This window comes from Mesoplodon mirus (assembly GCF_964341445.2).
Source record: "Mesoplodon mirus genome assembly, chromosome: 5".
Lineage (NCBI taxonomy): Eukaryota > Metazoa > Chordata > Mammalia > Artiodactyla > Ziphiidae > Mesoplodon > Mesoplodon mirus.
The window spans coordinates 124,296,959-124,324,246 of NC_138980.1; positions in this window are offsets into that span (position 1 = coordinate 124,296,959).

Consider the following 27,288-nt stretch of genomic DNA (forward strand, 5'->3'; position numbering starts at 1 on the left):
GAGTATCTGGCACATGCAAGATTCTCCACAAATGTCTGCTGATTTAAATTGAGCTGTGTGTCAAGTTCATTTCTATTGAGAAAACAAGAAGGACGTCTCCATCTGTTGGTCCCTAGATCATAGGTTCTGTTTGGCAAACATTTGCTTAAAGCCATAATGGCTTCAGGATCTTAACAAGCGAAATGGAAACTTTAGGAGTCCAGATGGAAGCCTGAAAATGACAAAAATTAGCTCAGTGAAAACTCAAGTTCTGGAAGGACCTTCTGCTCAGATTGCCAGGGAAGGCGCTGCCCCAGGCAGGGTCAGGAAAAGAGAAGCTGAAGAGATCTCTAACCTCCTCTGGTGGCACAGAGGGGAAGGCAGCATGTCACTTAGGAGTCTGTGTGAGGGTAGAGATGGGGAAGGGGCTGGAAACGCCCACAGGAGACATCCCTTGGTAAAAAGAGGCAGAATTTGATGTCTGGAAACCTTTCTTGTTGAGGAAAGAGATAAATTAAAGGAAACTGTAAGCTGCTCAGGGCTGTACCCTGGGTATACTCCATGGGCCCATAAGTGTCCCCCTCTACACAGTTTGTTCCCATAGGTATCTGCACGTCTAGAATAAAGTAGATTTGTCACTCAGAAAATGTCTAGCCTCAGTGCATGTGACTACTGGTAAGACACAGTGGGGAGGCTGTGTTCCTGAGGTCTCAGCCCCAGGACGAAGAGCCCCCAATACCTGAATGGGGCAGAGAAATCAGGAGCCACATCACACAACATTGTAGGGGTCCCAGTTTGGGTTCGGAGACAACCCGGAGAAGCACTGCTTTGAGTAGGCAACTCGCCGGCTCCAGACAGCTCTCAATGACTGCACAGTGCCTTCAGATGAAGTGTAAATGCCTCAGCCTACCCGTATGTGTCTCAATGTCAATTCCCACCAGAGTGCCTTCGGCACAGAGCAAGCACCAAATGACCAAGGGGCCAGGATGACTCAGTCAGTCTGTGACTTCAGCCTCCCCAGTGCTTGCACAATGGGCCTGTGAACCCTCAACCAATGAGGGGTGGGAGTAGATGGGTACTTATCTTGGTGTTCTTGCCCCATGGAGGGACAATTCTGAGGACTGTTCCATAGACTGGGATAGCACCCAGGCGCCCATAGTGGTAACCAACTTATTAACCACTAATTTACTGACTTTCCTCCCTTCCTTGTCTCATCTCCCGACCTGCTCAGTGTACTTCACAGGATCACCTCTTCAGTAAACTACACGTACTCACACCCTAACCCCACGCTAAGACAACCTGCAATGCAAAGCCAGACATAATCAGCTCCACACTCTGATAGCTCTTAGGTTCAACTGTATGGATGGCCTGCATCACCGACCAGCTTGCTTCTCAGTAATTCTGCCTCATTTCCTCTAGCCCCTTTTGAAAGCCCACAAACTTCCCCAACACAATGTCTTGTATATAAGAGGTGCTATTTTGAATAATTGTTCAAACAATTAGTTAACTTTCTACATTCCTTCTTGAACTTCTCTTTCCAAAATGAGACTTATCAAGGGTCTTTGCATATGCAACACTGACAGCTTCAAACTCTGCAGTGCCTTCTTTGGAGGAGTAACAACGCTACTATACCCTGAGAAACCTCTAGCATGCCTAAAGTTTTAATGTGTGTTTTAATTTAGAATAAAAAAACACAGATGCCCACTTTGTGGCAAGAGGAATCTCTCTAAATATTTTCCTTCTCTTTTTCTTTCAGTGACTTCTGTTACTGCTCTAAGCTCTATAGCAAGTGCTCTGGATTATCTGTATCCGAATGATTTATAGCTCGAATATGAATATTCCCTTTGGGTCTTCCATATTATCACTGGCTGGATTTTCCTTTTTAACATTTGACCACAGGTTTGTTAATACATTGAACTCTATTAAATTATTTTCCTGCTCCAGGGAGAATTATTGTTTTCATGTTCAGAATTTGTCTTGCATAATCTTCCTGCTCCAAATTAGTGTTCTAACACTTGGGTTTTCCTTTTTAATAATAGACATGCTCATTTCCCCCCATATGATCTAGCTATATAAAATGTATGTAGCATGCTTTCAGGAAGTTAGGTTCACTTCTGTTTTTAGCATGACCCATAGGTATTGGTGCTGACCAACTTTGGGCCACAAATGGCTTTTTATTTTAAGAGATAGCAACACCATGAAGGTTGATGGAAAATTTTGGTATTAATAGTTGGTCTAATTCATGTTTTCTCTTTCTCTACATTTAGACTAAATCCATTCCCTGCTGATAAAAATATTTTAAGAACGAACTATCTTTTTGCTCCACTCCCAGTCCGAAGAAGAGTTTTCTGGGTGTCCTATTAACCATTTCCTGCATAAAAATGCATCCTATGTGGACATTAGATCTCCCATGATACAACTTGAGCTCATTTCTGTATTCGATGGCAGCCCAAAACTATAGGTTCTTTAATAACAGGATGTGAGGAATCAGGTGAAGCTTCCTACACACTTGCCAGGGGTTCTCTGCAAATCCCAGGAAGGTAGCTTCCCACCTTCACAACTGATGCAAAGTAAAATCAAGCGGATCCCAGGGTATTGTCAACTCCAAGGGAGGGAGTAGGGAAGTCTCATTTTGGCATGAGGACTAAGCGACAGTTTACCAAAAGTTCAGTGTTTGGGGCTACAGGGCACTTCCATGCTCCTTGAAGTGCTGGGGAAGAAGCTTCTTTCCGCCCCCTTTCATTCATCCCATGAGGGGCAGAGTCGGGTTACTAGTGGGTGCTGTAAAAGTATGGTGGCTCCATCTTGTCCCTCTGACTCTACCTCAGATGTCACCTTAATGCTGTGAAATTCCTGTTTCCAAAAGAGGTAGCCCATTTCTGAAGGCTTTCTAGGGATGTAGGCTCAGGCACCCCTTGGAAGAGCAGAAGTTGGCCCAGGATTTCCACTGAAGAGATCTCAAAAATACATTTCTTTAGGTTATCCCAGAGGCGATGCAGACATGGTACAGTGGGTAGAGGATATTCCAGAACACTGGTTCTCAGAATGCTCAGTAAAGAGACTTCCTTGGCATATCATCCAGGCAGGTTAAGACCAAGAGGTCATAAAACACAGTTTTCATAAGGTACCAGAAGATGGCTGCAACTTAACACACAGGCCAAATCTCATCTTGGTAAAATACAATTTCCAAGGTCACCTTCCATGAGTCACCTTTCCAGAAGAAGACAAGATCCAGACACCCTGGGACAAAGAGCTTAGTGATCAATGGGAATGGTCAGTGGTCTTAGAGGTGATTGTGCTAAGACAGAATCCTGGAGAAGGCAGGTGTTTGTATTCTTACTTGTAAAGGACATCATCATTCTCATCAGGAAAGAAGAGGAGACTGAAGTGCCACTGTCACAACTTGCCATCTGTATCCTTATAGAGGGCCTTGGCTTTGGGGATGGTAGACACTTGCCTGGTAGAACAAGGCCTGGGCATGAGATCAAAGGCACAGTTGTCTCTACGGTGGGAGGTGAGGGAACCTCCTCTTCCTCTTATCTGGAAACACCTATGCACAAACAGGGCACTTGTTGAGAATCCTTAGAGCAAGGGCAGCAAGTTGGCATAACTCTGCTTAGAACATGGGCAGCTGGGCAGCAGAGATCTGATAAGAGTTCAGGTTGGTGAAGTCTCCCAGAAACTCAGGGCACTATGCCTGGTCTTCTCTGCCAGGATGAGAGAAGCCTAGCATCCTGGGTGTGGGCTGAGGCTCTGGGGCCCTGGGCTGGTCTTGGATGTGAGGCAGGACTAGATTCCAGGCTGCAGAGCATGGAGGGTGATCTGAGAGCTCCCAGGAATGCAGCCAGAGTGACAAGCCAGCAGACAGTACAACTGAGACAGTGCTCCAAAGGGGCTGCACAGAGCTTGAATCCAGGTATGAGGCCTGTGACAGCATGGGGTCTGCAAACCATAGAAAATGAAGCTGAGCAACTTAGGCAAAAAAAAAAAAAAAAAAAAAAGTACCAGATTGGAAGAAAAATGAGTCAGTCAGAATCCCAGGAAGAACTGAAGAGCCAGGTGTGGGAAAGACAGGAGCCACAAGATTGCTGAACTCTGAGAAGCCTCTTTTAGGGCTCTGTCTTTGAAATGTTCCAGCTGCCTCTGCCTTTAGCTCTTTGTGACTAGCCTGGGATTCTCAGGAGAGTCTGAATGGGCGCATGAGGCACATGCTCACTGGGATTCACAGAGCCATTTGGGAAAAAGAAAGTGCCATGTGGTTCCCAGAGGAACAGAGAGGAGGGGGTTCTGTGTAAGACAAAACAAGAGATCTCCACATCAGGGCAGCTGAGTGGCACTCAGGGGTGTGGGAGCTTGATTGGAAAGTAGAGAGTGCAAGGTGGAGAGACCCAAGGCAAGGGCTGTTCTTCAGCCCCAGCCAGGCACAAGGATGAGGGGAGCTGCCCACACACATGGAGCAGCCATCAAGTCAGACACATGGCCTGAAAGAAGACGGCAGCCCCTTCCCTCCTTGGTTGAGTCTCAAAGCATATGGTGACTATACAGAAAATCCGTACCCCAGATTCTTGTGACTATAGCTCTTTTCTTATCAAGAGCTCAATTGTAACAAAAAAACCTTTTTTTTAGGAAGGGCCTGAAGACCAGCAATGCATCCATTTGATACTTTGAATGTTATACTTGTATTATGTCAGACCATCTGGGAAAGCTACATACCTGTGATGGTTTTCCTTTTTTTTTTTGTACTTTACTTTTCATTGTAGTTTGCCAGTTTTATTAAGTGTATTTTGATGATATGCCATCAGCCTACATATTAGGATATTATAAGAAACAGTCTCATTAGTGTGGCGGGGATTGGGAGGGAATGATGGTGAGGGCTTTGGTCACTAGGTCAGTCAGCACAGCCTTTAATTAATCACAAGGGAAACTTTCTTTCAATTTGTAGTATTAGTAAAAGTTATGATCCTTCTACACAAATGGTTTATTTTGTCCTAGTTATACTTTATCCTCTTATACAGGTTTTGGAAAAACTCCCCAGTTCTTGTTCAGGATTTAAATAAATAAGAATATAGACAAAATTATTTTTTCAACCTTTTTAGGTCAGATAATTGCTATCATGTTAACTATTTTGAAGGGAAAAAATTGGAAGCTATCCAATTAATTATGAAACTAGGAAACCGTGATATAAAAAACTTCATAGCAACATTACAAAAAGAGCAAAAACTACAGACCAATCTCAATCATGAATATAGACACAAAATTCCTAAATAAATTGCCAGCAAACTGAGTTTGGCACAATGAAAAAACAGAGGGGAAGCAAACCATGACATCATAGGTTTTACCAAGATGAAAGTATAGTCCAGTATTGAGAAATGTGTTAATGATAATCATATGGTCACATAAGAAAATCCTATTATTGTATCTCAATATATGTTGAAATGTTAATCCTTAAAGTTTCACACTCACTCTTGACTCATTAGTAACCTAAATAAAGAGAAATACATCCTCAAAAATGTATTTATATCAAACTGACAGCCATATTATTTTTGGGGAAATACTGGGGGCCTTCCTGTTAAAATCATGAATGAAATAAAGAAGCCCATTATCATCATTATTTATCTTGGTTTTACAAGCACTGTTCATGGAATAAAAATATGGACTGAAGATTTGAGACGTAACCATGTGAAAAAAGAAGAAACTATCATTATATACAGATGTTAAGACTATACATGTATAAACATCAAGAAAAAATTTCAGCAAAATGGATGAATATAGATAAAAATCCAAAAGTCCATAGTTACTCTATATATGGGCAATAACTATTATAAAGTATAATGGAAAAAGGTCTTATTCACAAAAGCAACAGAAAACGTAAAACACTCAAGAGTAAACTTAGCAAGAAAATCGTGGGAACTACATGAATAGAATCACAAAGTTTTACTAAAATACTTAAAAGAAAAATGGAATATATGGAGACACATATTCTTGAATGGAAAATCTGAATATTGTAAAGATTTCTGTTCTTCCAAAATCAATATATAGATTTAATGAAATACAAAATCCTTAAGGAATTTGGAAAATGTTATCAAAACAATTGTAAGTGTACCCAGACAAATAAAATAGGTAAGAATTGCTTAGACATTTTTGGTAAAAGAACATTACCGAGCACCCATTCCCCACACATAATAACTGAGTACAATAACTCAGTTTGGCACTGGCATAGAATAATTTGTAAAGCCGATGAAGTGTAACAAATGGCCAAAACAGACCCTATCATATAAGTGTTTTAAATAAATCACAAATAATACTACTACCAATTCAATGAGTGCTTCCAAAGCCTGCTGTGGAGATTTGATTAAATAACAAGGGAATTTTTTTTAAGTTAAAAACAACACAAATAGCATGAGAAAGAAAATTGGTAAATACTTGCAACAAATATGAAAAAGATCAATAGCCTTGATAGCCTTAATGCACAAAACACTCATACAAATTATTAAGGAAAAACATAAGGAGGGCGGGGGATGAGTGAAATAGGTGAGGGAGATTAAGAGGTACAAATCCAGTTATAAAATAAATGTCACGGGGATGTAGTGTACAGCAGAGGGAACATAATAATATTGTAATAACTTTGTATGGTGACAGATGGCAACTAGACTTATCATGGTGATCATTTTGTAATGTATAAAAATATTGAATCACTATGTTGTACACCTGAAACTAATATCATATCGTAAGCCAATTATACTTCATTTTTTTAAAATAAATAAGGCCTTAAATGGGAAAAGGAAATAAATTGAAATCGCCAGGGAGGAACTACCAATGGTTAATGAACAAATACTCAATTTCACTAGTATTACTGAATAAAATACAGTTTAAAGCAACAATATATTTTTCATCATAAAAAAATTTTATATGAAAATTATTTATTAACTACCTTAGATCACACCTATGTTAAGAATTTAAAGCAGTTAAAAAATATAATGATATAAAAATTATTTTTAAGGTAAGAAAATCAAATCAAAGCCAAAATAAGGTCAAACAATAAGCCTTCTGTGATACTGGAAAATGAGCCATAGCCTGACCTCTGAAATCCCTGGTGGCCAAATACAGAAGGCAACACAGGGAATTGTAGGGCCCCATTTGATTACAGACACCAGTTATTTACTAGGGACAGTTTTCCTTGGCAATCAAATCTGAGAGCAGTTTCTCCCCTATGTTTTTCTAAAGCGTCAGTAAGTGACAGACCATGTCTTCAACAGCACTTGTACAAAAAGAGTTGTGCATGTTTTTTTCTCACAGCACAACTTGATGTGAACCTCAATTTGGTTATTTTTTAAAAGGGAGAGGAGCATATGAAAATGAGACACAGAACACTGGTTATAGAAACGTCCTTTCTGATGGCAGTTTAAATTGGTGCTGCTATTTGAGGGTTTAAGGAAACAATTTTCAGTACATGCCAAGAGCTGTAAAATCATCCCTGCTACTTGATGCAGTAATCCCCTTTCAGACTTTAACCTAAGGCAGAACCCTAAAAACAGAAAACCTTACCCGCAAAGTTGTTCAATGCAATATTATTTACAATGACACAAAACTGTAAACAACCTAAATATCTTACAGTAGAAGACTGGCTTAGCATGCTATGGTACACCTGTGTACATCATACAAATGTTTCCAAACTATCATGTAACCATTCAAGTGATACTAAGTGAACAGTTTCTAACAACATAGGGAAATCTTTAAATTATATTGAGTATAAAATTGTATATGCAGTATGATCTCAACTACATATATTATATGTCTAACAGAATTACATGAAGGAAATGTTCATTATTTTATATTTTTCCATACTTGTCATAAAAATAAGAAATATTTATTTTTAAGAAAAAATAAATTTTAAAGTTCATAGAAGACAGGCGGCTTATTAAATAGATGTAATGACCATGCTTAGTGTACCCCCCCCACACCATGCCTTTTAAACTCCATGCCTCTAAGCTGGGTCAAGTGTTTTATCATGTCTTGGATTTTTAAGATTTATGGTTTGCTGTCTTCTGACAGATATTCAGTCCACTGGCCTGGATGCAGAACGCCTAAACGTTTTACTTTAAAAAAGTATATCCCAGTTCATATTGTTAGTCACAGGTTACTGTTGCATAATATATTCTAAGAATTTTACTAAGCCAGAGATAGTATTATATTTCAAAAACCATAAATATATCCATTTGCTGAGGCTACATACACTGAAGATTCAGATCAGTATTTTGTTCCTCCTTAAAATCTTGTTTTTATATTATAAACAATAATTCTGAGGAACCAGAACATTCAGAGAATTTTTTTTCTAGTGAAGTTTAAAGTTTGACATTAAGTAAGACCTATAAACAACATCAAAACCAACCTTTCGCATGTCAAAGACAGCAATAAATTACAAGGTTTGTTTTCCTTTTAAAGCTACCTTTAGATATCATACTTATGAGAAAAAGAAGAGGTGAAGATAGTTTTCCGTGTTGTTCCTTCGATTATTCATAAGCACATTATTCTTAGAATTTTGTTGTGTTTGATCTTAAAACCACTTTAACAAAATTCTAATAGTGAATAGAGCTTTTTTTTTCTTGCTTGCTTCTTTTTTTTTTTTGGCGGTACACAGGCCTCTCACTGTTGTGGCCTCTCCCGTTGCGGAGCACAGGCTCCAGATGCGCAGGCTCAGCGGCCATGGCTCACGGGCCCAGCCTCTCTGCAGCATGCGGGATCCTCCCGGACCGGGGTACGAACCCGCGTCCCCTGCATTGGCAGGCGGACTCCCAACCACTGCGCCACCGGGGAAGCCCAGTGAATAGAGCATTTTGATGTTCTCAGAACACTGATATTTAAAGGAGAAAAGGTTTGGGAAAGGTTGATCTCAACCTTCTAACCATCTCCATCTAGGTCCTGCCAAGAAACAAACTGGGTTTCTACTATGAGGGGTTAGCAGAAGGAGGGAAACTATGAGGCCCTCCTTGAGATCTGAATTGTAAACTCCTAGTAGGCAGGAACAATTTCTTTCTGATTTGCTCTGAGTAGGACCTAGTGAAATACCCCCAAGAGAGGAGTGTTTAATAAATGCTTTGGGGGATGATAATGGAGAAAGTGACATGCCACTTGCAAAACTAAAACAGAGATCCAAGCCAGGGGACTCTCCCCAAGTAGAAACAGTTACTTACATAATAGGTGTAATGTACATATTGTTGATTTTTTGTGTTGTTTTGTTTTTGCTAAGGTCACACTTCGAGAATGGCTCCTGAACCCTGGGAGGAGCCCTGTTGAAGGCAGTATCCCACCTCCTCCCACATCCAGGGCCTGAGCTCCATGGTATCTCTGAAGAAGGCCCTTACCTTGAGATTTATGGTCTGCTTTCTCTTCCAGTCCTTTCACAGATTTCTATTCCATGTTCTCCTCCCCTGTCCTGAAGTCGTTAGCTTTAATCTCCCCTCCACATTGTGCAGTGGTTAGGGTTTATCATGCAACATGCAAAATATTGATACTAGCTTAGAGTGGGAGTGTACGTAATCATATTTATGCTGCAACACTCTTCACACTATTCTGTCATTTCCCTTCCTTATCATCTCACTCCTTTGTCACTATTCACTTTATTCTTTTTCTATTGTTTATGTATGTTTTGATTAAGAACACTCAGAAGCATCCAGGGTTACATCTGCCTTTCTGAATCACTCTCAGGATATCACATATAACTGTTTAAAAATTGTTTATATCTCCTCAAATGTGTTCTAGAAGCACTGAGAGTAAAAAAAAAAAAAAAGAATACATCCTTTAAGAATTAAATGCAAATCTCTGGCAGAGCCAAGGTTACAAAATTGCAGTGTTGAATAAAATTGTTTGTTATTAAAAAAATTGTCCATCCCTATATCTCTCAGAGTTCTTAGTTGTAAACAAAAGAGTATGAGACAATTCAATCAGAAAAGGAATCTATTAAAGGAGATTAGGTAGCTCACAGTATGTCTGAGAGAACCACCAAAGGATTAGGTGTACAGTCTACACACTGAGAGTTAATGTCCCAACCGCACTAAAAGATGCTCCAGTGACAATTTCATGGCCACCGCACTGATACCATAATGCCACCACTGATGGATGGTCAGAACCTTCACCACCGCCTTTGCCTGGAAATGGCTATCCTAGTGTCTGCTCTCCCACGTTCTTTTCTTCTGAATCAAAGCCTTTCATAAGGATATCCTGGGTTGGCAGAACCTGGGACACATACCTGTGCCTTTGCTGCAAGGGAAGCTGGGAAAGAATTTCTAGCTTCTCCCTGGGGTGGGGGGAGCGGCGGCGGGGGGGAGGAACACAAAATATAAAGAATCTCACAAATACACAGGCAACAGAGCAAGACAATTCAATAGGGTAAACTATTCATCAGCTCCAGGAAGGAGAGGAGTCCTGTGGAGGGACAGTCACTTTCTGATTAGATATAGGCAATCGCATTTGATGATGCATGGACTAGTTTTATCATCCAGTGTAAAGCAGGTGATTCTAATGAGCTGGGAGAGGTGTTCAGAGAGTTAAGGAAACTACATGGTGTGAAGGAAGCACTCACCTTGTGGGGAGAAGTGGGATGACTCAGGCAGCATGCGGGAGAAGTGGGATGACTCTCACCTTTCTCCCAGCGTGTAAATTTGAATGCCTGCTTCATGGTCAGAAAAGCCCACGCAATTCAAAGGAGATACTGCTTTGTTCTCTGTACCTCTGTAAAAGCTTATTTGGGCTTAATTAAAAGCAACTCCAATGACTTGGCTGACTGCCAGGGTAAGAAATGTAATATTACTTTTGTTACTTTCATCTTCAAATTGACAAGCACATGACATGGTTCTCAAAAAAGAGCCTTTCATACTTCTCAGGAATTTTTGCCAAGTCACTGTAAAGCAGTAATAGAAATTGAACACAGGAAAATTACATAGTTGTTTTTTTTTTTTTCAGGTACATAAAACTGCTGATGCCCAAACTCACATAACCACTGATCCAACCCCTCCTTCCTTCCCCCTCTTTCATATTCTAAAAATTGCATCAAATAAAAAACTTGCCCGTTTTTTGTTAGACAATGATGACAGCAGGTTTTATAAATATTTTAGGGGCCATTAAGTTACTTGCCTCAGGGATAAAGAAAACTCAGGAACATTTGAACTATTTCAGTTCAGCATTCTTTCCTGGTTTCATATACTAAGAAGGTATAAAAAATGAACCAAAATATATACAACTCCTGTAAAGAAAATATTGTTTTTGTTTTGCATTTGACATGGATATCATTCTGTAGATTACCTGACCCTTTTTTGCAATTCTCTTTTTTTTTTTTTTTTTTTTTCTTTTTGCGGTATGCGGGCCTCTCACTGTTGCGGCCTCTCCCGTTGCGGAGCACAGGCTCCGGATGCGCAGGCCCAGCGGCCATGGCTCACGGGCCCAGCCGCTCCGCGGCATATGGGATCCTCCCAGACCGGGGCACGAACCCGTATCCCCTGCATCGGCAGGCGGACTCTCAACCACTGCGCCACCAGGGAGGCCCTGCAATTCTCTTGATGTATATTTATATCACAATGTCCATTTTAGAAAGTTTCAAGTGAATGAATACAGTAGCATAAAGTTTAGGGGCAGGTTTCCATGCCTTTGTGTACCCTATAAAATCATCCATGTGGCAGGGCCTCCATACATATTGGCTGATGAATATAATGGTGATTGATTCTCTATCCCAAAGATAAGAGTACAAAGGGAGAAGGTAAGGTCTATTATTACATTTAGATATAACTCTTACCCAGAATACAATTTGGGGTGGAGGGAGGGTAGTGTTTCATCTCTTTCTTTCTGACATGGCTATTCTTGGATCCAAGCTAAGTTCCTTGCTGGAGTAAAGATGACAAATCTAGGCTTTGAAAAATTATTAGAAAATAATATGGGAAATAATTTTAGTTATTTGTTCTGGGAACAAAAATAATAGAAAACACTTACATAACCCAACATTCCATTCTTTATCATAAGTCAGAATATTTGTGATCACTTACAGAATTTTGAAAATGATTTAATACATTTATACTAAGGCATTCCAAACATGAATAAGATCATGGTAGAATATCATAAAAGAATATTATAATAGAGTTTTCTAAAATCTACATGTGCTTATCTTAGTGTTCTGAAGTGATCTTGAAGCACTCTCTTTTATATTTTAAACTGTGATTAGATTTGCTTTGTAATACTAATATCAAATTTCAACTTCTAGTCACACTCATAAGGCAAATCATCTTCCAATTTATTCTGTTCAAATTTAATTTCGTAATAAAAAAATAGAATGTTCAGTGCTTGTTGGAATATTCTCCTTCAGCTCTTAGGAAGTTCACAGTCTGTGTCTGTATTCTAATAAGCACTTAAAAGTATGTCTTTACCAATATTTATTTCTCTTCCCTCTAAGCTGTTGCCCCATAGACATGAGAATTTAATTAGCCATGACAGTTGCAACAAATAAACCTGGTTTGGTTCTGGGCTGGCTTCAGGTGTGTGATAGGATTGGACAGGAGGTGATTAGGTTGGAGTTGTCCTGGCAGTAGATCACCCAAGTGTTGCAATGAGCTCAGGACTGATGGAGGGGATCTGGTGTACCCCAGGATAGATCAAAGATCTGAAATGGGCTCCTCTTGGAACAGGGCATAATTCTCACCTCAGACTCAGAATACGTCTGGGTTATTCATGGTCATGTCAATGGAGGTAGTTCAGGGGAAGGGACAGGTTCAGAGCTCTCCTTAGTACCTTTCTTCTCACCATAGCCAATTTCCTGTCTGCATTTGTACTCCTGGCATTAAGCCAGACATAATGCCTGGCTCATAGTAGATTTATCCAATAAATAAATGCAAGCAAGATGAGAAATCAAATATTCCATAACAATACTTCTGTGTGGAACAAATTTTAACCAAACCTAAAATAAATATTCTCCTTAAAAGAAAGATATAATCGGGCTTCCCTGGTGGCACAGTGGTTGAGAGTCCACCTGCCGATGCAGGGGACACGGGTTCGTGCCCCAGTCCGGGAAGACCCCACATGCCGCAGAGCGGCTGGGCCCGTGAGCCATGGCCACTGAGCCTGCGTGTCCAGAGCTTGTGCTCTACAGTGCGAGAGGCCACAACAGTGAGAGGCCCGTGTACCACAAAGAAAAAAAAAAAAAAGAAAGATATAATCATTAAATAGTCCTTATAAAGTACATCTCTAAAGGATATAGCAAAAGGAAAAAAAATGAATAATTCAAATCACTCATAAACATTAACCTTGTTTCAAGGAAAAAATATATATATATATATATTTTGTGGTACATGGGCCTCTCACTGTTGTGGCCTCCCCCGTTGCGGAGCACAGGCTCCGGACACGCAGGCTCAGCGGCCCAGCCGCTCTGCGGCATGTGGGATCTTCCCGGACCGGGGCACGAACCCATATCCCCTGCATCGGCAGGAGGACTCTCAACCATTGCGCCACCAGGGAAGCCCAAGGAAGAATATTTTTTTGTTTGCCATAATTTTCCAGAATGACCATAAACCTGATCAAAACTATTAGACCGGGCCTCCCTGGTGGCGCAGTGGTTGAGAGTCCGCCTGCCGATGCAGGGGATACGGGTTCGTGCCCCGGTCTGGGAAGATCCCATATGCCGCGGAGCGGCTGGGCCCGTGAGCCATGGCCGCTGGGCCTGCGCATCCGGAGCCTGTGCTCCGCAACGGGGGAGGCCACAACAGTGAGAGGCCCGCATACCGCAAAAAAAAAAACAAAACAAAACTATTAGACCAATTAGTTAGACTTTAACTTAATCCAGAATAATGATAAAAGTAATTTCAGCCAGTCACATTGCTCTATACTTTTACTTTCATTATAGTCCCTGACACTCACAAAAACCCTAAGTGATAGGCACTGATATGCATTACAGGTGAGGAAACTGAGTCTCAGAGATTAAATAACTTGTCCCAGGTCACATGTCTAGTTAGCAGCAGAAGCAAAATTAAAACCTATTACATTTAACATATGAGTGAAGGACTGCAGCTCTGGTTATACTATGAAGCTAATTTTATGTAAAAATGCCTTCCACCGTTTTTCTTCTCATTAATTATGATTAATAGCTTCCATCTCTATAGTATCTTAACTGGTAATATTGCATTTGATCCTCACCACATCCTATGAGGTTTGTAGGGAAGATAGTAGGACCTTCTTTTCATGGACGTGGGAAATTCAAGCTCAGAAGTTTTGACTTGCCCGAGTCACAAAGCTGTTATGGACTCAGAATCCAGTGATCTTTTCATAACACAAACCGCCTCACTGAAGCACACCTCAACATTAACAGAGAATGGGTATTAAAGAGGCACAACTGAATTATCTAAAAATAAAACAAACAAACAAATAAACAAAAACTGTGTGTATTTGACAAAACGATAGCTCCAGACCAGAACTAGTTATGGAAATCTATTTTTTTTAGACTGTAAAAGACAAAGCCATTGTAAAATTATTTCCTGCAAAATGATTTTGGACAATGAAAATGTCACACTTGGTCTTTGACTGGTTCGGCACAGATGCAAACAGATCAACCTCACAGCATCACTCATTGATCAATTAACTTTCTCCCGGTCCATGACTGAATATGTGACCTCCGAACCACAGAATCAAAATATCTGCTATTTGATCTGATGGCTGGTACATTCCAGACTAAAATATATTTCTCTCATTTCAGTTCCAGAGACTAGCATTGTATCACAGAGCTTGTGTCAATCGGGCAGTTTTGTTGAACAATGTGACATATATTCATGACCTCAAGTGTGGAACTGAAAAGACAAATGACACCTGAAACAAAAAAGGTCATCTTTCTTCAGGCACAGATGCTTGTTATAAATTTTAGAATCCACAATAGTTATCTGAAATTCTTGAGTGTTCCACTTTTTTTGGCCCATATTGAAAAACTAGGAATTAAAATATCTTGTACAGTCTACAGCCTAGGCCAGCCTTATAAGTCAATGGAGTGTGATATGGAATATGTGGGAAGTCCTAAAATCTCTCCCCCATTGGTTAAAAACAATGCCTGAAATTCCACTCAAATGTTTTATTTTTCTGGGACTAATATTTTAAAATTAGTATATTTTAATACATATGATCATAATAGTTCAGTATAGTATTAATATATACTATTATAATAGTATAGTATTATATTACATATAATATATGATTTAATTTATAATAACATAAACTCTCCAAGAAAGGTTAATAAGCATTTTTACACTAGCCAGAATTTATTTCTTGTATTTTATTTTGAAGTAGTAGCTGCTTTAGAATTAGAGTCTGTTGGAAGAAAGAAGATTTCAGAGGGAGAAATTGTAGGGATTGAGTTTTAATAAGAACCTCTGGTTGGGACGCTGCTTTGAGAGTCCGAGAAGTCAGCAGCGTGATGAGCTGGACTACTGCCCTGGCGGTGAGATGGGCTGACAAGGATGAAACACAATAGACATGCATTCTTCCTGGTCCCAGGTCCCAGATTCCTGGTAGCCATTGCACTGGGGCTTCAGAATCTTTAGGAGATTTTGATGACACACAGAGCCCATCATTCCACTGAAGTTAGCCTAGAACCTTTTACAATTCAGTCACCAGCCTTTTATGTTTTTAAACTGCAGTACCAATCTTCATTTACCTCCTAGTGATAGGCTGCCTTTGGTGAGGGCAACTCATATAACAAATGAGACAGGAGAATCTTACCTCTTGCTCACAATACCTGAATATGAATATGCTTAAAGCTTTCTCAAGCATAGTGATCTCAAAATCAAAAGGTACTTAATCAGTTATATAACTGCTATCAGAGTTAATGTTTTAGAAAATGAATTTTAAAAATTTCTCAGACTTGACTGGAAGAAAATAAAATGTCCAGAAAATCAAGCACTAAAAGGTTTGGGGTTTTCTTTTAGTTTTTAATATGGCCTCAAATGGCTTGAAGACTTGATCTTGCAGGCCAAGATGCTATCACAAGGGGAAACCTTGGTTGGGAGGAGACAAGAAAAAAAAAGTTCCCACATTTTCTTTTCCTTACACGTTTACATTTTCAACGATCAAAAATGTTTTCATATAAGAGGTAAACATCCTTATTACAGATCATTTGGATAATGTATACATAGATAAACTGAAAGGAGGAAAACCTTATACCTAGTCCTACCACCCAGAAACAACTGTTTAGTTTCTATTTTGATATATTTCATTTGTCTTTTTGTGTGATGCCCAGATATTTATAGATTTTTTAAACTTTGTTTTTAACATGGTATTTACATAATTACAACCATGTTGTATTTTATAACCTGCTTCCCTCACTTAACATTATTGCGGAACTCCTTTCCATTATATTACAAATTATGTAAACATTATTTTTCATCACTGTGTTGAACAAAATATATAATCAGTATGCTAATTTGGGGGGTGATTTTAAATGTTTCACTGTCTAAATAATGTTGTGATGGATATCTTTGTTGACTAAGCTTTACTAGATGTTTGAACACTTAAAGTGAATTTCCACAGTGGGGTTATTGGATCTAAAGGCATAATCATCTATACGACACATATTGCCAAATTAAATCCTAAAGGATTGTACCAGTTTAGTCTCTGATTGACACCTTTACATCCTCCATCTTCAACAGCTCTGGGTATTATCATTTAAACACTTGCTGTTTTGATAAAGAGAAGTGTTATTTTGTTGTTTTTATTGGCATTTTTAAATTAGTACTGCAGTTAAACATTTTTTGGTATGTTAACTCAGCACTTATATGGTATTTTCTACGAATTTCTTACTCCAATAGTAAAAGTCTACATGTTTTCTTAATGATTTGTGAGAATATTTCATAAAGATAACTTTTTTGTTATATTTATTGTAAATTTCTATTGTTTAATTTATCTTTGTGTTGATTGTGCTTTTAATTTAAAAAACTACAAACATTTTAAATTTGCATGTGGTCATATGTATTTATACTTTGAGATCCAGCTTGCATATTTTTTTTTTAATCAAGACAAGGAGCAAGGAAGTTTAGATGCTTTCCTCCCTGTGGCTTTCCCTTAAAGAAGTAACTTATCTAAATTTGATGAGCGGGAAGAAAAATACATATTTCCAAATTTAAGGTTCATCTTGGTTTTACTCTATTACTTGATATAATTCTGAATTGTTATGGATCACTTTCTTTTGATGCTTTACAGTGTATAGAGATAAAAAACCATCAGTGAGAACAGGGGCTTATAAACATATTTTTAAGCCAGAGATTTAAATGCTCTGGAGGATTTTGATCAGGAATTGGTGAAGGAATACTAAGTGGTAAATCCTTTACAGGAAAAAAAAAAAAAGGAATAAAGGAATGGGTGATTGGCTAATGAACAAATGAGTGAAGGAACACTGCCTTATCTACTCAGATTTTAACATTCTCCAGACCTGGGTGAACTCCATTTTCGCCTCAGACTCATCTCCTCTGGTCAGGATCCCCAAAGCTCTGACAATGGAGATCCCCTAGACACAATCCCCAGGACTTTTTTGAGCATTCTTTCTCCTGCTTGCCGGTGACATCTTTCTGCTGGTTTTGTATACTCCTCCTCTCTAACCTCTCTACTTCCAAAGGTCCATGTGTTCTATCACGGAAGAAAAGGAACATCATGGTCCTTGCCCTGTGTTGAGACCATCTAAATAATACCACTTAACGGCATCTCTTCAACCCTAAACATTTTAATGAATACTAATTGAATAAGCTGGGCAGCGTTTAACCAATATCTACAATGTGAGTGCTGGTACTTATAACAAGAGCAAACACCGATTGAGTGCTTACTATATATCAAGAATTATTTCAAGTGCCTTACATATATTAATCCCTATGATGATTCAATGAGGTAGGTACCATTATTGGCCACAGTTTACTGATAAGGAAATCAAAGCACAGAGAGGCTGGATAAATGGCCCCAAATCAGACAGTTAATAATTGATGGAACTAGGCAAGATTCATCCTGAGCTCTCTGGCTCCTGAATTTCTACTCTTTAGGGTTATGATGTCCTATTGGCCTGAGAATTCTGCTCTGCCTTGAGTAGAAAAAAATAATATCACTAAATTCATGTGACATAACTACTGAAGCCTTTGTTACAAAATAAACATGAGAATTAAGCAAAATAAATGTATAGGGAAAGCTGCTACTTACTGAAACACCAGCTTCCTCTGCTGCTCCTGGAAAGTATTTAATGCAGAAAAAAACCCCAAAACAGAAAACAAAAACAAAACTCCACCAAAACCAATAACCAGAAAACAAAAAATAAAACAATTTGTTTCCTCCTGTTCTTATTGACTTTCAACCCAAAGGAATATTATTTGTGTAATTACTACATATTAAATAGAATCCTAGCACCTTAGAACTGGGATCATCTAGTCTTACCTGCCTCCAACCCACTGTAAAAATTCCTTTGTCAGTAGCCCTGCCAACCATCATTCAGCCCTTGATGGAACACCCACATTGACAGAAGCTCATTAATAGGAAGATGGCCTCTTTGGTGGGTAGTTTTCTTACCTAAAGATAAAATGTGACTATTTGTAAAGTTCATTTATGCATTCATCAGATGTTTGCTGAACCCCTCTGCATATCAGCCTTCACCATGAAACAGGCTCTGGGAAGTTTCTGGGGACTAAAATATACACGTTGTTTACAAGGAGCTTACTCTTTAGTATAATATTTTTTTTAAAAAATTTTTGGAGTATAGTTGATTTACAATGTTGTGTTAGTTTCAGGTGTACAGCAAAGTGAATCAGTTATACATATACTACATATATCTACACTTTTTTTAAGATTCTTTTCCCATATAGGCCATTACAGAGTATTGAGGAGAGTTTCCTATGCTATACAGCAGGTTCCTCTTAGTTATCTATTTTATATATAGTAGTGTGTATATGTCATTCCCAATCTCCCAATTTATCCCCCCCTTATCCCCTGGTAACCATAAGTTTGTTTTCTACATCTGTGACTCTACTTCTGTTTTATAAATAAGTTCATTTGTACCCCCTTTTTTATATTCCACATATAAGTGATATCAAATAAAGCAACTGACAAGGGATTAATCTCCAAAATATACAAACAGCTCATGAAGCTCAATATCAAAAAAACAAATAACCTAATCAAAAAATGGGTGGAAGACCTAAATAGACATTTCTCCAAAGAAGACATAAAGATCGCCAAAAAGCACATGAAAAGATGCTCAACATCACTGATTATTAGAGAAATGCAAATCAAAACTACAATGAGGTATCACCTCACACTGGTCAGAATGGCCATCATCAAAAAATCTACAAGCAATAAATGCTGGAGAGGGTATGGAGAAAAGGGAACCCTCCTACACTGTTGGTGGGAATGTAAATTGGTACAGCCACTATGGAGAACTGTATTGAGGTTCCTCAAAAAACTAAAAATAGAACTACCATATGACCCAGCAATCCCACTCCTGGGCATATACCTGGAGGAAACCATAATTCAAAAAGATACATGTACCTCAGTGTTCATTGCAGCACTATTTACAATAAACAGGGCATTGAAGGAACCTAAATGTCCATCAACAGAAGAATGGATAAAGCAGATGTGGTACATATATACAATGGAATATTACTCAGCCATAAAAAAGAACAAAATAATGCCATTTGCAGCAACATGGACGAACCTAGAGATTGTCATACTGAGTGAAGTCAGACACAAAAGACAAATATCATATGATATCTAGTACAATATTTTTAAAGTTAGACTTTTGCTTGTAATGATAGTGTATCCATTAATATCATAATGATTGTTCTTATCAATCACATACAAGTTTCATAAATTGTTTTTAAAGCAATCAGCTAAGTGCTTTCACCCCATGTTGGAATAACCCAAATGCAATCAATAACAGAATGAATAGATACAAGGTGGTCTAATCACTCTATGGAGGGTCTAGGGAATACTGCACAACCTGAGAATGCAGAAGGTACAACCACGGGCAACTGCGTGGATTCATCGCACAGATGTAATGTTGAGCAAAAGAAGCCCAACAAGAAAGAGTACATACTACATGATTCCATTTATACTTACACAATGTTCAAATCAGGTAAAACACATCACAATTATTAGAAATCAGACTGTGGTTACCCTTGGGATTACCACTGTCCCTTTGGGGATAGTGACCAGGAGAGACATGAGAGGGCTTCGAGGGTGTGGGAAAGTTCTGTTTCTTAATCTGGATGCTGGTTACTCACATGTGCTCACTTTATGAAAGTGTATCAATCTGTACATTCTAGATTTTTATAGTTCTCTGGATGTACATTACACTTAAATCAAAAGTACATAAAAAGAAAGCCATAATTAGAAACATTAGATAAAAGTCCATCAGGCTGGGCTTCCCTGGTGGCGCAGTGGTTGCGAGTCCGCCTGCCGATTCAGGGGACACGGGTTCGTGCCCCGATCCGGGAAGATCCCACATGCCGCGGAGCGGCTGGGCCCGTGAGCCATGGCTGCTGAGCCTGAGCGTCCGGAACCTGTGCTCCGCAACGGGAGAGGCCACAACAGTGAGAGGCCCGCGTACCGCAAAAAAAAAAAAAAAAAAAAAAAAAGTCCATCAGGCTTAAGAAGAACATAGGTCAGAAAATGGAAAAAAACCAATCTAAATTCTTCAGTGGAATGCATTATAAGCTCTCAGTTCACAAGGCGGATTGGAAGAGAGCCAAGGTATTACCATAAATATAGTCTTGGAAAAAATATAGCCCCAATTTCCGTAATGGGAAAAGTCACCAGCCGAGCTCTGCCACATAAAATGAATGAACAAGGGTGGTCACATTCAGATCTTCCCTAAGATCTGAGGGGTTATGATGCCCAGAGGCCATCTTAGAGCACAATGGGGAGGGGAGGCTTGGGTCCAGACCACCCCCTCTTCAGGGGAGGTCTTTCTGGCTCAGAGCCACAGGCTTTTTTATTTTAAAAACGCTGACTAGGCAGCCCCATTCCTTATTATGAAAGCACTGCTTTATGTTCTTTGCATTTTATTTGAATGCTCTGTGCTACAGAGGGTACACAGACTTTTAGAAACTAAGTTATTCAGTAGAGAAACCTTTTATGGCTTTATATTCTAGAGAGCAAACCTTCCTACAATCATGTGGACTTGAGCTGAATGGTCAATGTTTTGAAATAGATATAGAATCATGTACTCAGAGTTCCCTCAATGATCAACCGCTCCCCTCCTCCTCTTTTCTGCTGATTTTTTTTGAGCATCAACTATGTGTTAGGCTTTGTTATCCTCATAGTTACTCTATTATGTAATGATCATTATCGTTTGACAGGAAAGTGAGGCACAGAGAGGTTAAGTAAATTGCCAAAAGTCACAAAGCAAGAATAGAAGTCAGGATTCAAACTTCTGCCTTACAAATTCAATTCAATTCAATTCGGTTTAACAAATATTTATGAGCTGGCTTCTCTGTGGGATATACAGAGATAAGTAGGCACTGTTTCTGCTATCAAGGGGCCTGGTGGCCTGGTTGCACTCACTCAGCCTCAGAGGTGCCTGACCATCATAAATGTCAACGTGGATACAAAGGAGGGACTGGGCAAAGCAAGCTGCCAGGGCCTCCACCCAAGGGAGATGAATAGAACGGAATCTTGAAGGATGAACAGAAACTTGCCTTGTGGGAGAAGCAGAGGAGGACGTTTTTAGCCAGCACTTCCCCAAGCACACATGGTGAAAGACGGGCTTTCTTTCTTTTTTTTAACAACTTTGTTGGAGTATAATTGCTTTACAATGGTGTGTTAGTTTCTGCTGTATAACAAAGTGAATCAGCTATACGTATACATATCTCCTCCCTCTTGTGTCTCCCTCACACCCTCCCTATCCCACCCCTCTAGGTGGTCACAAAGCACCGAGCTGATCTCCCTGTGCTATGTGGCTACTTCCCACTAGCTATCTATTTTACATTTGGTAGTGTATATATGTCCATGCCACTCTCACTTCGTCCCAGCTTACCCTTCCCCCTCCCCGTGTCCTCAAGTCCATTCTCTACATCTACATCTTTATTCCTGTCCTGCCCCTAGGTTCTTCAGAACCTTTTTTTTTTTTAGATTCCATATATATGTGTTAGCATATGGTATTTGTTTTTCTCTTTCTGACTTACTTCACTCTGTATAAGACACTCTAGGTCCATCCACCTCACTACAAATAACTCAATTTCATTTCCTTTTATGGCTCAGTAATATTCCATTGTATATATGTGCCACAGCTTCTTTATCCATTCATCTGTTGATGGACACTTAGGTTGCTTCCATGTTCTGGCTATTGTAAATAGTGCTGCAATGAATCTCTTTTTGAATTATGGTTTTCTCAGGGTATATGCCCAGTAGTGGGGTTGCTGGGTCATATGGTAGTTCTATTTTTAGTTTCTTAAGGAACCTCCATACTGTTCTCCATAGTAACTGTATCAATTTACATTCCCACCAACAGTGTAAGAGGGTTCCCTTTTCCCCACACCCTCTCCAGCATTTGTTTGTAGATTTTTGGATGATGGCCATTGTAACTGGTATGAGGTGATACCTCATTGTAGTTTTGATTTGCATTTCTCTAATGATTAGTGATGTTGAGCATCCTTTCATGTGTTTGTTGACAATCTGTCTGTCTTCTTTGGAGAAATGTCTATTTAGGTTTTCTGCCCATTTTTCGATTCGGTTGTTTGTCTTTTTGATATTGAGCTTCATGAGCTGCTTGTATATTTTGGAGATTAATCCTTTGTCATTTGCTTCATTTGAAAATATTTTCTCCCATTCTGAGGGTTGTCTTTTCATCTTGTATATGGTTTCCTTTGCTGTGCAAAAGCTTTTAAGTTTCATTAGGTCCCATTCATTTATTTTTGTTTTTAATTTCCATTTCTCTAGGAGGTGGGTCAAAAAGGATCTTGCTGTGATTTATGTCATAGAGTGTTCTGCCTATGTTTTCCTCTCAGAGCTTTACAGTGTTTAGCCTTACATTTAGGCCTTTAATCCATTTTGAGTTTACTTTTGTGTATGGTGTTAGGGAGTGTTCTAATTTCATTCTTTTACATGTAGCTGTCCAGTTTTCCCAGCACCACTTACTGAAGAGGCTGTCTTTTCTCCATTGTATATTCTTGACTCCTTTCTTAAAGATAAGGTAACCAGGGCTTCCCTGGTGGCGCAGTGGTTGAGAGTCCACCTGCTGATGCAAGGGACACGGGTTTGTGACCCGGTCCGGGAGGATCCCGCGTGCCGCGGAGCGGCTGGGCCCGTGGGCCATGGCCGCTGGGCCTGTGCGTCCGGAGCCTGTGCTCTGCGGCGGGAGAGGCCACAACAGTGAGAGGCCCACGTACAGCAAAAAAGAAGACATATGATTCTCCCTCACCCTGCTCTGTTTTTTTCAGGTAACGTGCATCACCTTCTAATATAACTCTCATATATTAGGTTTATTATTTAGTATCTGTCACTCCCACTAGAGCATAAGCTCTACACACTTATTTGTTTTGTTCACAGATGAGTTCCAAATGCCTAGAACAGTGCCTGCAACATTGTAGGTGCTCCAAAAATATTTGGGATGTGAAAGAATGAATTCCTTCTCACCCCTCCTGCTGTCCCACCAAGAAAGCCTGCTAGATTTATCAACATCACTAGCTTGAAGCTTTTTGAGGGCAGGAAGCCTCCTCAATGCAGCTTCTTTTAGCTCCCACAGAGCATGGCCTAGTGCCTTGCAAATAGGAGGCTACTGAGAAGTCAACAGCAAGTTACCTTGCTATTAACACTCATACGTAAAAGCAACATAAAAGAGATTTAAACAATGAAGTTGAGAGCAACAAAACCTTGGCATTAGCAGCGTAAAAGAGCGTTAATACATTAGTCCAAAAGTAGCACCCTGGGGCACAGTGGATGAACGTATGTGTTGTTTGGCTTAACACTGTAGTTAAGCCTCTCAATACATATCAGTATAGAAATGTGAGAGGAAAGAAATCAGAGCCAAAAGAGAGAACTGCCTGGTGTTATTAAATGAAACCTTTTTTCCTACTTTTTTAAAAAATTTTTATACTACAGAAGAAGGAATAGCCTGCATGTGTATATAAAGAAATGAAACAACATGTCTGGACAAAGCACTGGAAACAATAAAAATAAATAATTAAAGTGACTATACTCTGTGTTTTTTGGCTTACACTAAATGAAGATTTGTGGTGTAATAAATCTAATGCAGTTTCACTTAGAAAATGAAACATGCGGGCTTCCCTGGTGGCACAGTGGTTGAGAGTCTGCCTGCCGATGCAGGGGACATGGGTTTGTGCCCCGGTCCGGGAAGATCCCACATGCCGCAGAGCAGCTGGGCCCGTGAGCCATGGCCGCTGAGCCTGCGTGTCCGGAGCCTGTGCTCCGCACTGGAAGAGGCCACAACAGTGAGAGGCCCGCGTACCGGAAAAAAAAAAAAAAGAAAAGAAAATGAAACATGCATTGGCTCGTGTACAGGAGTGGTGTGGGGTTTGGGGATTGTTACTAAGCAATAAGTAAATTTTTTAAAGTATTTATTTATTTATATATTTATTTTGGCTGCGCCAGGTCTTAGTTGTGACATGTGGGATCTTTAGCTGCAGCATGCAGACTCTTAGTTGTGGCATGCAGACTCTAATTGTGGCATACATGCAGGATCTAGTTCCCCGACCAGGGATCAAATCCGGGCCCCTGCATTGGAAGCGTGGAGTCTTACCCACTGGACCACCAGGGAAGTCCCAGCAATAAGTATATTTTGAGCTCTCATAAATTCTAGAAGTAGAAGGTATAGTGGCTAATCATCTGGGCTTTGAAATCCTGTAGCCTGAACTTGAACTTGGGTTTCACTACTTGCTACCTGTGAGTGCCTTATGTCAACTTACCTAAGCTCCATGACAGCTGAATTTCTCTAGAGCAAGTGATGGGAGAGAAAGATGAAAGCTGCAGTCTTTTATGTCTTATTCTCAGAAGGTCATGTAGACCAATCCTAGTTCAAAAAGACTACACAAGAGTATGAATACCAGGAGCTGGGTATGACTGGGGACCATCATGAAAACTGCTTACCTTCAAGATGGGTAACAACTGGGGTTCAGCAGGAATCTCTGTCTCTCCAAATGGGATTTCCCCATAGCTAGCTTGGGCTTCCTTATCACATGGCTAGCTCAAGGTGATCTGGTTTCTAACAAGGTAATCTGCCTTACCCAGAGTGAGCATTCTATGGCTAAATATGGACACTTCCAGTCTTCCTAAGGCGTGGGCTCAGAAATACTGGAAACTACATGTGACTTCATCTTATTGTTCAAAGCAGTCACAGAGTCTGCCCAGTTTCAAGGGTAGGAAAACCCTTTTGCAAGAAAGGATGTTGGATCAGAGAGGTCAATCACAGCTTTGTTGGAAACACAATCCTCCACATGTGGTAAAGGAGAGTGCCACTGGTTCTTTGGAAGAGGTTAATACTAAGCTAGGTTTTGACACAAATTGAAACCTGGAATTGGAGAGAGGAGGTCCAATGCCAAAAGCTGTTCAGAGGCTGAATGTACTGTAGCTGTAATGACAAGAGCAGAGCCATGAGGCCGGAAAGTGTGAGTCACTTGTGAGGATGTATGGAAATTTACTTGGCAGAAACAGGAAAGTCACATCAGGGACAGACAAGAGATAGGGATGAAGACAACTTCCAAAGGCCCTGAATGACAAACTGAGAAGCCAGACTTAGAAGGAAACTGTATATATTTTGGAGGAAATGGTGCCCTAGAAATACTTTTGTAGTAAGAACTTTGACATTTATGAAACATTTACCATGTGCCACGCACTTGGCTAAGTATTTTACAAACATTGGCCCATCTAATTCTTATACTAAGCCTACAGGGTGAGTATATCTTCTTCATTTTTCAGATGAGGAAACTGAAGCTTAGGGAGTTTGAGTAATTTGCCAAAGTTTACAAAGCTAGTAAGTGGCAGATCTGGGCTTCTAACCCAGGTCTCTTTGAAACCCCAGCCTCTCAACTGACTTATTTGTTATCATAAAGTCCCAAGAGAAAGAAATCTTTCAGGTGTTATTAAGAAGAGGAACCCGAATGAGGTAGACCCAAGGGACTGACTGGTAGTCAAGATGGTCATTACATCCAGAGTAACCAACCACATGAGCAGCACCATGGACAGAACCAGGTGCAGCTGTGAGTAGGTGGGCTGCACTCCACACAAGGCATGGCTCATCACTCCAGGGTCACAAGGTGGGACGCTGGAGCCTGTGGAAACATGGGCTGAGGGAGCTGGTAGAGGTAGCCAGAGGAGCTCCCCTGGGTGCAAAGGCAGAGCAGGGGAAGTCTTCTGCAATAGATTTGAGAGGAATTCCCATAGGGGAGGACCCGAGACCCTCCTCTATCTGTGAGTGTTGTTTCCTTCGACTAATGGTGCAGCTTTAGGAAGACCTTGTATAGCACAATGAGGTAGGACAAGATCCACACTGGACAGCCAGATCAACCGCCTAGATGTCTCGAGCCTGCTTTCAGGGTTTCCACAATCCTCTTACCTGGGTCCTTCTTTTCTTTCTTAGGGTGAATTCTACCAGTGCTCTGTGCACCCTTTGGACTGAGGGGTGACCCAGGAAGCTACAGTTTGTTTAGCTGGCTAAGGAGGCATAAAAGGAGCTTGAACATGCAGACTAGGATGTCCACACACATGTGAATGAACCCTTTGCAAGGAAGGATAAAGCTGGAGGTAGGAAGAGAAGGGGGTCTGACTGGGGACTTGGGCAAAACTCACAGAACTTGAGGTTCTAACATTGAACCTGATTTTCCAGAACCTGGTCTGATATTCTGAAGGTATATTTATGAAGGTAGGAAGATGGAGTGTATTTTATCCATCTTTGGTTAGTTTATCTATAACTTTGAATTTGGGGATAGACAGAATATAGGGCTCTCTTTGTCTTCTCACCCAAGCCCCAGAGGAATGGGCCTGTGAATCCTGGCACAAAGTGAAAGGCGCTGTCTAGTAGACATGCTACCTCCCCTCTGCTCCTCCCAGCCAGCTCCACTCACTGGTCACTCTGCCCAACCGCACGCCATACCCCAGTTCCCCAGGCTTGATGGTGGCAGTTCTTGACCATGCTGCTTAAGATGAGTAGAAAGTTGCCTATTTTGGAAAGCCATGCTGTCACAACTTACCTGCTTCCTGAAGCAATGATTTTTAAGTGTGCTGTATCCCTAGTTTCTCAGTTTGAAAACGCTACCAAAAGAGTAGCGTTCAGAGTCCCTGCAACCTGCAAGGTAGCTGGCATTACAAGGTTAC